This window comes from Hylobates moloch, unplaced genomic scaffold (assembly GCF_009828535.3).
Source record: "Hylobates moloch isolate HMO894 unplaced genomic scaffold, HMol_V3 SCAFFOLD_115, whole genome shotgun sequence".
NCBI lineage: Eukaryota > Metazoa > Chordata > Mammalia > Primates > Hylobatidae > Hylobates > Hylobates moloch.
Genome location: NW_026652390.1, coordinates 72,696 through 82,357, shown reverse-complemented (window position 1 = coordinate 82,357; position 9,662 = coordinate 72,696). Strand labels below are relative to the sequence as shown.

The 9,662-nt window shown below is 41.1% G+C and overlaps 1 pseudogene; it reads left to right on the top strand.

Moving 5' to 3' along the window:
• The first annotated feature begins 744 nt into the window (after window positions 1-744).
• The window catches only part of LOC116463988 (golgin subfamily A member 8S-like), a 51,460-nt pseudogene continuing 42,542 nt past the window's right edge, over window positions 745-9,662 (top strand).

Below are 9,662 nucleotides of genomic sequence, written 5' to 3'. Positions count from 1 at the left end.
GTAGTTTTCTTTTTTCGTTTGTATCTTTGATTTTGGTATCAGGGTAATGCTAGCCTTGTAGAATGAGTTTGCAAGTATTCCCTCTATTTTTGGAATCGTTTGGGTAAGGTTGGTATTAGTTCTTCTTTAAATGTTTGCTAGAATTCAGCAGTGAATCATTGGGTCCCAGCCTTTTCTTTGCTGGGAGACTTTTTATTACCACTTTGATCCCATTATTTGTTATTGGTCTGTTCAGGTTTTGGGTTTCATCATGGTTCAATCTTGGTAGGCTAGATGTGTCTGGAAATTTATCCATTTTTAGTAGGTTTTCCTATTTCTTTGCATATAGTTGCTGACCACTAGTGATCCTTTGAGGTTTTTTTTTTTTTTTGATATGGAGCCTTGCTCTGTCGCCCAGGCTGGAGTGCAGTGGCGCGATCTCAGCTCATTGCAAGCTCCGCCTCCCGGGTTCACGCCATTCTCCTGCCTCAGCCTCCCAAGTAGCTGGGACTACAGGCGCCAGCCACCACGCCGGGCTAATTTTTTGCATTTTTTTTCGTAGAGACGGAGTTTCACGTTTTAGCCAGGATGGTCTTATCTCCTGACCTCCTAATCCGCCCGCGTTGGCCTCCCAAAGTAGTGAGATTACAGGCGTGAGCCATGCCCCCTTGGGACACGGACGGACACACACACACACACACACACACACACACACACAGAGTTGGTGGTTGTGCCGCCCAGTTGCGAGTGTGAGGAAGGGACCAGATGGGTCGGGCAGAAAGGCGCTGGGTCAAGAGAGGAGGGGGCAGCCGGGAGCGCGTGCACCCGGGGCGCGTCGGGTGGAGGGGTGAGGGGTAAGATGTGAGGGGCGACGGGGGCGGGGTAGGGGCTGCCCTTTCCCAGGCGGTAGCGGGGGCGGTGGTGCTGTTACCCTTTTAAGCTGCTGCTTGAGGGGAGCCGCGCCTGCTGTCAGTGGAGTCGGTTACAAAGGCAGCAGCCTCCCAGGTCGCCACACAGCTCCCGCCAAGTTCTCAGTGTCCCTTGCCATTTTCCAGCCGCGCTCCCACGAGGATCACGGCGGCGGGGAGAGGCGGAGCAGCGAAAGCTCGGCCGGGGGCCCCGCCAGGTGGTCGCGGCCATGACAGCGGCTCCGGACAGGCTCCTTTTCCGCGCCCCTCCCGCCGGAGATGAGGGGAAGATGTCCGTGTCAGGGTCAAGGCCAAACTGAAGTTGCTGGCCTGTATCTTCCACGAGAACCAGGAATCACAGCCGCGGCTCACGCTCCACCGCAACATCAAGGTGAGTCGCCGGGTGGCGGCCTCGCGGGGCAGGGCGAGAGCGGAAAGAGGGCGCCCAGAGTCCCAGGACAAAGGGGAACCTGCCCCAGAGAGGCCCTGGTTCCCCGCCCCTTTCTCCCGCAACTGGCCCGCCCCGGCACTGCGCGAGGCTTGGGTGGGAGAAGGCGGAGGGCACGTCTCTCCAACTCCTAGCGCGTGGCTGGCTTGGGGGCTGCTGGCCTCTCTCGGCCCCTGTCGCTGCGCCTCGAGGTGGGAGCCCGCGGCTGCCGGAGCCCTCTTGGGACCCATGGTCGCCCTCAGTCAGCCGACCTGCTCTGGGGACCGCGACAGGGCGGGGCAAGGCGGCTCCCGCGTCGTTTGAGCCCAGGTGGGGAAGGGGAAAGGCCTTTAAGATTTTCGGTTTTTTGGCCTGGCATAGTGGCTCACGCCTGTAATCCCAGCACTTTGAGAGGCCAACCAGGCTGATCACTTGAGGTCAGGAGTTGGAGACCTGGCCAACATGGTGAAACCCCGTCTCTACTAAAAACACAAAAATAGCCGGGCGTGGTGGTGCACTTCTGTAATCCCAGCTACTGGGGAGGCTGAGGCGAGAATCACTTGAACCTGGGAGCCAGAGGTTGCAGTGAGCCGAGATCGCGCCATTGCACTCCAGCCTGGGCACAAAGAGCGAAACTCCATCTCAGAAAAAAAAAAAAAAAACGTGATATCATAAGACAGACCTTTCCCTTATCATCAGTGACTGGAATGAACTGCCCATGTGGAATGGGTTGGGGGTGTTGGTTCCTTTACTGGGTCATCTGGTAACCTGCAAGGTTTCTGCTGTGACATTGAAGGCAGACATCAACCCTCTAAGACATTTTTTTCCTATCCTCTGGGAATATTAAGTTTTGGACAATCTTGGTCCATTGGTAAGCTCATGGGAATTTGTCAGAGTTTTTTTGTTTTTTTGTTTCTTTTGGCTCATGTTTAGCATCGATTTGCAGAGTGTTTGGAATCATCCTCAGAAAGGAATTACCGTGGTTCGGAGGTGTTTTCTGTAGTGGGCCCTCATTTGGGAATTGGCTTGAAAAAATTTAAGTTCATTTGCTTCCAGGATAGTATTAAGGTTACTTTGTTTGATAGTTGATGTGTGTCTATCAGGTAAGGGCAGTCATTTAGAGAATATAAAGTGGTAGAAGAAACTAAAAGCACTGTTCTTAGTTTTTATTTTAATCTTACTAATATACAAGTGTCTTTGTAATTTAGTAAATATCATTTTTGGTGTACAGTGTAAATTTCCTTTTTATAAAGATCTGAGCTGTTAACTTTGCTGTCACTTTCTGTGTTTCGTAACTTAAATATTTTAATTTTTTCTTTTTTTGCATTTACATTTTTTATTCTAGTTCCAATTGCTAATCCAGCATTTGTGGATAGCTGCAAACTGGGATATGTAAGTAATATTTATATTTTAAAAATTATTTTTCATGACTTTATTAAGTAGTTACAGCACACATATTTATCAAAAGCAGAGTCCTAAATATCATAAATTTTTCTGACATAATGATGACTCTACTCATAGGCAATTTTTATGGGCATTCCAATTATAAATTTTGGAATATTTAAAAATAGCCCTTCTCCTAATATACAATTCTGGGATTATCTAAGCTACTCCTGGAAACTATGAACTATTCTTGTTTTTTTATTTTCGTAGAGACAAGGTCTCTCACTGTGTTGCCCAGGCTGGTTTCCAACTCCTGGGCTCAAGTCATTCTCCCATCTCTGACTCCCAAAGTGTTAGGATTACAGGAGTGAGTCACTGCGCCAGGCTGTTACTGTTTTGAGTATTGGTTATAAAATACTTCAACCCTGATTCCTGTGTATTAATTTAGTTATACTTCCTCAAAGTTTCCCTTGGCCACCCTTATCTGTCCCTCATGTAGCACATAGCTTCCCTATGTTGTTATTTATAATCTAATGACATTATGATTTATAAACTCCCGATGGAAGGAAGTGTCCTTGCTTTTTATAGAAGCAACATACCAGGTAGAAAGCACCGTAGATCAAGTGTTAGAAGGCTCTGGGTTCCGGTTGCCTATAAGACTTGGCCAAATGATTATCTTTTTCTCAATCTCTGTTTCCTGGGGAGTGTGGGTGGGACAAGGAAATGGCATAGGTTTAGGATTCAGACAGACCTGGGTGTGGATCAAAGATCTGCTTTCTGGGCCAATTACTTTAATTGCTGAGCCGCAGTTTCCTCATCTGTACAATTGGGATGGGGATGGGATAACTACTTCATAGATTTTTGGTAATTATTCCACTTTGAATGAGGTAAATATATGAGATACCTTGTATAGTGCCTGATTCTTAGTGAGTATTTCATTTACAATGGGGTTGGGGTTGTAGAAGTTGCAGTTATTATCATGAAGCTTGCTTATCTCATGATTGTTAGGACAGGCACATGAAAAAACGGAGGTGAAAGGATTTTGTGAATTGTGGCAGTGGTATAATAATTATTCTTCTATGCTGGTAAAATATGGGTGAAACGATAGGAGTTTAGAAAATGCTTAATAATAAGAGTAGTTCTTGTTATACATCTTCTAATGTTACTCTCCCAAAGTAAAATCTGGTAATAGAAAGTAGGATTTAATACTTTGAGCATTTAATACTTTGAGAAGGCTTATGATATGCTCATTAAAAATGAATCAATGAAATATTTATTTAAACACTTTTATTTAAAATGTGTTATATCCTTGAATGGGGTGCCCCCTGCTGACATTTTCAAACAGACATTCCAAATCATTTCCAAGTACAGTCATCCCTCTGTATCAGCCCAGAGATTGGTTCTAGTATCCCCTTGGATACTAAAATTCACACATACTATTTTTCCTCCGCTTTTAAAGATTGAAGTTTGACTGTAAAACAGTTTTAATTTGAATAAAATGATACTGAGGTAGACAATTTCTCTGGTAGTAATCTTCTTTTATTCTCTTTCTCCATTCAAAGCCACTCCTAGCGAGGTTTTCTCTGATCTCAGGTTATATTACCTTGATAGCATATGATAAAGGGTCCTTAACGTAGTCTGGGAGGTAACTATTATTGAAGTAGGTATATTTATTCCTTAGTTTTGTTTTGCATATAAAAAATTAGAATCACATGATATAATTTTATAAGTTTGTTTTCCCCCGTAACAATTATGTATTTTAAATGTTATTAACATTTAAAAATAAAATACATAATAATTAAGGTAAACTTTTTATATGTTGTGAATATCTGATCATTTTGTTTACTAATTTTGGATATTATTATAATGTTGGAAACAACGTTTTGATGAACATTTTTGAGATTAAATCTTTATGCCCCCTTTTTCTTTTTCCCTTTAGGGAAGATTCATAGAATTAGAACAAATTAGAACAAATGGGTAGAAGGCAGTAAATATCTTTGTGACTTCTGAAAAGTTGCTGAAATACTCTTAAAAAAATTGTATCGATATAAAATCTGTCAATGTGTTTAAAATGCCTTTTGTTAGAACTTCCAACTTTTGAGTATTTATCAAATTGTATATCCTTTTATCCTTGCCAATCAACTTTATGAGGTATAATTAATATATAGTAATAGTGTAATACTGTAATTTTTTAAATGTGTTAATTTTAAATATGCATAATTTAAAATGTTCCATTTTAGCCATTTTTATGTGTACAGTGGCATTTAGTTAATTCCCATTGTTGTATAACCATCACCACTATTCATTTCCATAACTTTTTCACCATCTTAAACAGAAGCTCTTTACCCATTAAACGGTAACTTCCCCTTTCCCTTCCCCAGTCCTGGTAACCTACACTCTACTTATTCTACCTTTGTGAATTTGCTTATGGTGAGTACCTCATATTGCTACCAAAACATCAAGGAGTTTGGTCTAGGTCCTGTTGCTCACAGCACAGAAAACCAATCATGGAGACAATGAGTGCTGCTAGGGAAGAAGGCTTCAATTGGGTGCTGCAGCTAAGGAGATGGGAAATGAATCTCAAATTTGTCTCCTCAACTGGCTAAAACCAGGGGTTTATTTAGGAGGGAAGAAATGTAACCATGTATGGAAAAACAGGAGTTAGGGAAGGGTGAGGAAGAGGAGTTGGTCGACAGGAAGCAGGTAGTTGGTTAGGCAATTGTGATGGGTGAAGTGGTCTGGTGTCTTATGGTCCAGATGTGGTGATCTGGTAAGTTTCAGTTCCTTGATAACTATCTGGGAGGCCTGATGGTTGGTTTCCCAAGAAAGGAATTCAGATAAGACAAATGTAACTTTCTCAAGTTTTAATACTGGGAGGGTCAATTTCTATCTTTATTTTAAAAGACTGTAAACATCAGTTCTATAGGACAATTGGGCTGGTTTCATTTGCAAGGTTCATCCATGCTGTAACTAACATGTGTCAGCATTTCATTCCTTTTTAAGGCTGAATCATATCCCTTTGTTATGTATATACCACAGTTTGTTTATCTTTTCATCTGTTGTTGGGCACTGGCTTGTTTATATCTTTTGGCTATTGTGAACAATGCCGCTATGAACATTAGTGTTTTCTGTTTTTGTTTTTTGCTGACAGCTATCCCATGGGTGTGAAGTAGTATCTCATGGTTTTGATTTGTATTTTGTGACTAGTGATGTTGAACATCTTTTTGTGTGATTGTTGGCTATTTTTATATCTTCTTTGGAGAAAGGTCTAGTCAAGTCATTTCCCAATTTTTGAATTGAGTTTTATGTTGTTGAGTTGTAGGTATTTTTTATATATCCTGGATATTAACCCTATGTCAGATAAATGATTGCAAATATCTTCTCTCATTACACAGGTTGCTTTTTACTGTGGCAAGTGCCTTTTTGAGATATGAATTTAGGAAGAATTTTTCTATTTTTTAAATAAGAGTTTTGTACTTGAATAAGGTAAATGCTCATCCATCATTAATTTTTAAATTAAAAACACAATTTTCCTGTTTCTTTGCTGTAGTTCTCTTGGTTGATTACATTTTATCATTTGATAGGTTTTTTTTTGTTTGAGATGGAGTCTCACTCTGTCTCCCAGGCTGGAGTGCAGTGGCGTGATCTCAGCTCACTGCAACCTCTGCCTCTTGGGTTCAAGCGATTCTTCTGTGTCAGCCTCCCGAGTAGCTGGGATTACAGGTACCTGCCATCATGCCTGGCAAATTTTTGTATTTTTGTAGAGACGGGGTTTCACCGTGTTGGCCAGATGGTCTTGAACTCCTGACCTCAGGTGATCCACCCGCTTCGGCCTCCCAAAGTGCTGGGATTATAGGTGTGAGCCACTACGCCCGGCTGGTAGATTTTTTGTTTTGTTTTCTTTTGAAGAAGGCCTTTCAGTGGCTTACCTCTGTGCCATGCTTTGGAGTTTGAGCTCTCTTCCCTGTACTAACTGTAGCTCTGTAGGACTTGGGGGTCAACCTTACCTTTTTCTCCCGCCTCTTTTGTGTGTCTTGTTTGAGTTAGGATTTCTTTTTATTCCAGGCCTGTAAATTTTACTAGATTGTCTCTAGGAATCTTTTTTACTAATTTGCTTCAGCCTGCCTGCCTACCGTCTCTTTTTACTAATTTGCTTCTGCCTGCCTGCCTGCCTGCCTGCTTTCCTTCCTTCCTTCCTCCCTCCCTCTCTCCCTTCCTCCCTCCCCTTCTTCCCCTTCCTTCCCGCCACTGCCCCCCCCACCCCTGTCGCCGTCCCTTCCTTCCCCTCTCCCATCCCTTCCTTCCCTTCTTTTCTTTGCATTTATTTTGAGATAGAGTATTGCTCTGTCACCCAGGCTGGAGTGCAGTGGGGTAATCTTGGCTCACTGCAACCTCCACCTCCCAGGTTCAAGTGATTCTCCTGCCTCAGCCTCCTGAGTAGCTGGGATTACAGGTGTGTGCCACCATGCCCAGTTAATTTTTGTGTTTTCAGTAGAGATTTGTTTTCACCACGTTGGCCAGGCTGGTCTCGAACCCCTGACCTCAAGTGATCCACTTGCCTTGGCCTCCCAAAGTGCTGGGATTACAGGTGTAAGCCACAATGCCTAGCCTCTTCACCCCTCCTTTAGCTTTTATATTACTTCTTAGATTTCTTCCTCTTTCATCTTTTTTCTGTTCCTGAAACCCCTACAGGATGGGTGTGGGGGTTTGTGTCTCTTGACTCTTTTTTCAAATTTTCTTTTGCTTTCTCACTTTCTGTTGTTTATTGAGATAATTCACATACCATAAAATTCACCATTTTAATGTGTACAGTTCAGTAGATGTCAGTATATTGAAAGTTATTCAACCATCACCACTATCTAAATTCAGAACAGTTTTCTCATCCAGTGAAACCCAGTACCCGTTCTTCTGCAACCCCTGGCAACAGCTATTCTGCTTCCTGTAGGCTGATTTGCCTATTCTTGATACTTCGTATAAATGGAATCATACAGTATGTGGCCTTTTGTGTCTAACTTCTGTCATTTAGCATCATGTTTTCAAGGTTCCTCTATATTGTGGAATGTGTGAGTACTTCATTCTTTTTATAGCTGAATAATCCTTGTATGGCTATTCCACGTTTTGCTTATGTGATCTTGATGGACATTTGGGGTTGTTTCCACATTTGGCTATTATGAATAATGGTGCTCTGAACATTTGTCCACAAGGTTTTGTGTGAACATATACGTTTTTATTTCTCCTACGGTAGTGAGGTTGCTGGATAAAATGGTAACTCTGTATTCAACCTTTTGAAGAACTGCCAAACTCTCTTTGTTAAACTTTTATTTTAGGTTCAGGGGTACCTATGCAGGTTTGTTATATAGGTAAACTCATGTTATGGAGGTTTGTTGTATGGATTATTTGGTCACCCAGGCACTAAGCTTAGTAAGGACCAATCGTTATTTTTTCTGATCCTCTCCCTCCTCCCACCCTCCACCCTAAATAGGCCCCAGTGTCGATTGTTCCTTCTTTGTGTCCATGCAAACTTTCTTCTTTTACTGCTCTTCCTTGACTTTGTCTTTGAGCTCTCAAACTTGGTATTTATCCCCACTCATTTTATTATTTAGGATTTCCAGTTAATTTTTTAATTTCAACAGTCATATTTGAAAGTTTTTGTTCATTTTCTTTTTCTTTGATTGGTCGTTTTTCCTAGCTGTCTATATTTGGTGTATAATATAATTTTGAATTTGAGGATGAATATTAGGATTATAAAAATTCTCTTCTTGGAGCAGAATTTAGAATTAAATATTGTTATTAATATTTAAGGCTAAACATTAGGATTATATAATATAAGCCTGGAACCTGGACTTTGAAAAAAAGGGAAAAAAATTAGGATTATAAACATTGTATTCTTATCTCTTGAAATTGTAGTCACTTCTTTTTCATCATGGTCCTGCTTTTTAATGCTGTTTATTTCTCAAATGCCTGGTGATCTCTGGTTCTTAGTTTATATTATGAATAAGTGATTAAATTGATTGGTATAGAAGTTGGCAATATGAGTTTCCTTTATTCTTGCCTAAGTCTCTTTCTCCAATAGCCTCTCCTTTAAAGAAAGGGCTGGTATGTGGGTAGGGGAGGCCTGTTGACTGGTTGACTTTATTTATTTATTTATTTATTTAAATTTATCCAAAGAAAGCGAGGTTTATTAACCTTCAAAAATCAAGAAATATAATTTAACATCTTAACAGGTTTCACAAAAAAAGAAATCCATGTGATAATATCTATAGAGGGAGAAAAATCACTTTAAACAACATATTACCCATTCATTAAAAAATACTCTCTGGAAGCTAGAAATAGAAATAATCTTCCTCAAATTAATAAACAGTATCAAATAACATCATGTTTTATTCTGAAATATTAATGCTTTCACTCCTTGTATTTTTAATCCATTTTGATGGAATTTAAAAAAATCTCTGTATAATATCAAATAGCTAACATTTGTTTTTGCTCATCTTTGTGGCAGAAATCACTGTCTCTAATTAATTTTTGGTGATTATTATTATTTATTTCTTGTTTGCTTGGGGTGTACTGTGTTCCTTTTCTTCTAACTTCTTTTTTTTTTTTTTTTTTGAGACGGAGTCCTGCTCTGTCGCCCAGGCTGGAGTGCAGTGGCGCAGTCTCGGCTCACTGCAAGCTTCGCCTCCCGGGTTCACGCCATTCTCCTGCCTCAGTCTCTCCGAGTAGCTGGGACTACAGGCGCCCGCCACCACGCCCGGCTAATTTTTTGTATTTTTAGTAGAGACGGGGTTTCACCATGGTCTTGATCTCCTGACCTCGTGATCCGCCCGCCTTGGCCTCCCAAAGTGCTGGGATTACAAGCGTGAGCCACCGCGCCCGGCCTTAAGGCAGTATTTGGCTTATATTATTTCAGACTTTCTTTTTTTCTGATAAAAGTATTTAAATATAAAATTATCCACTTGATGGCAATA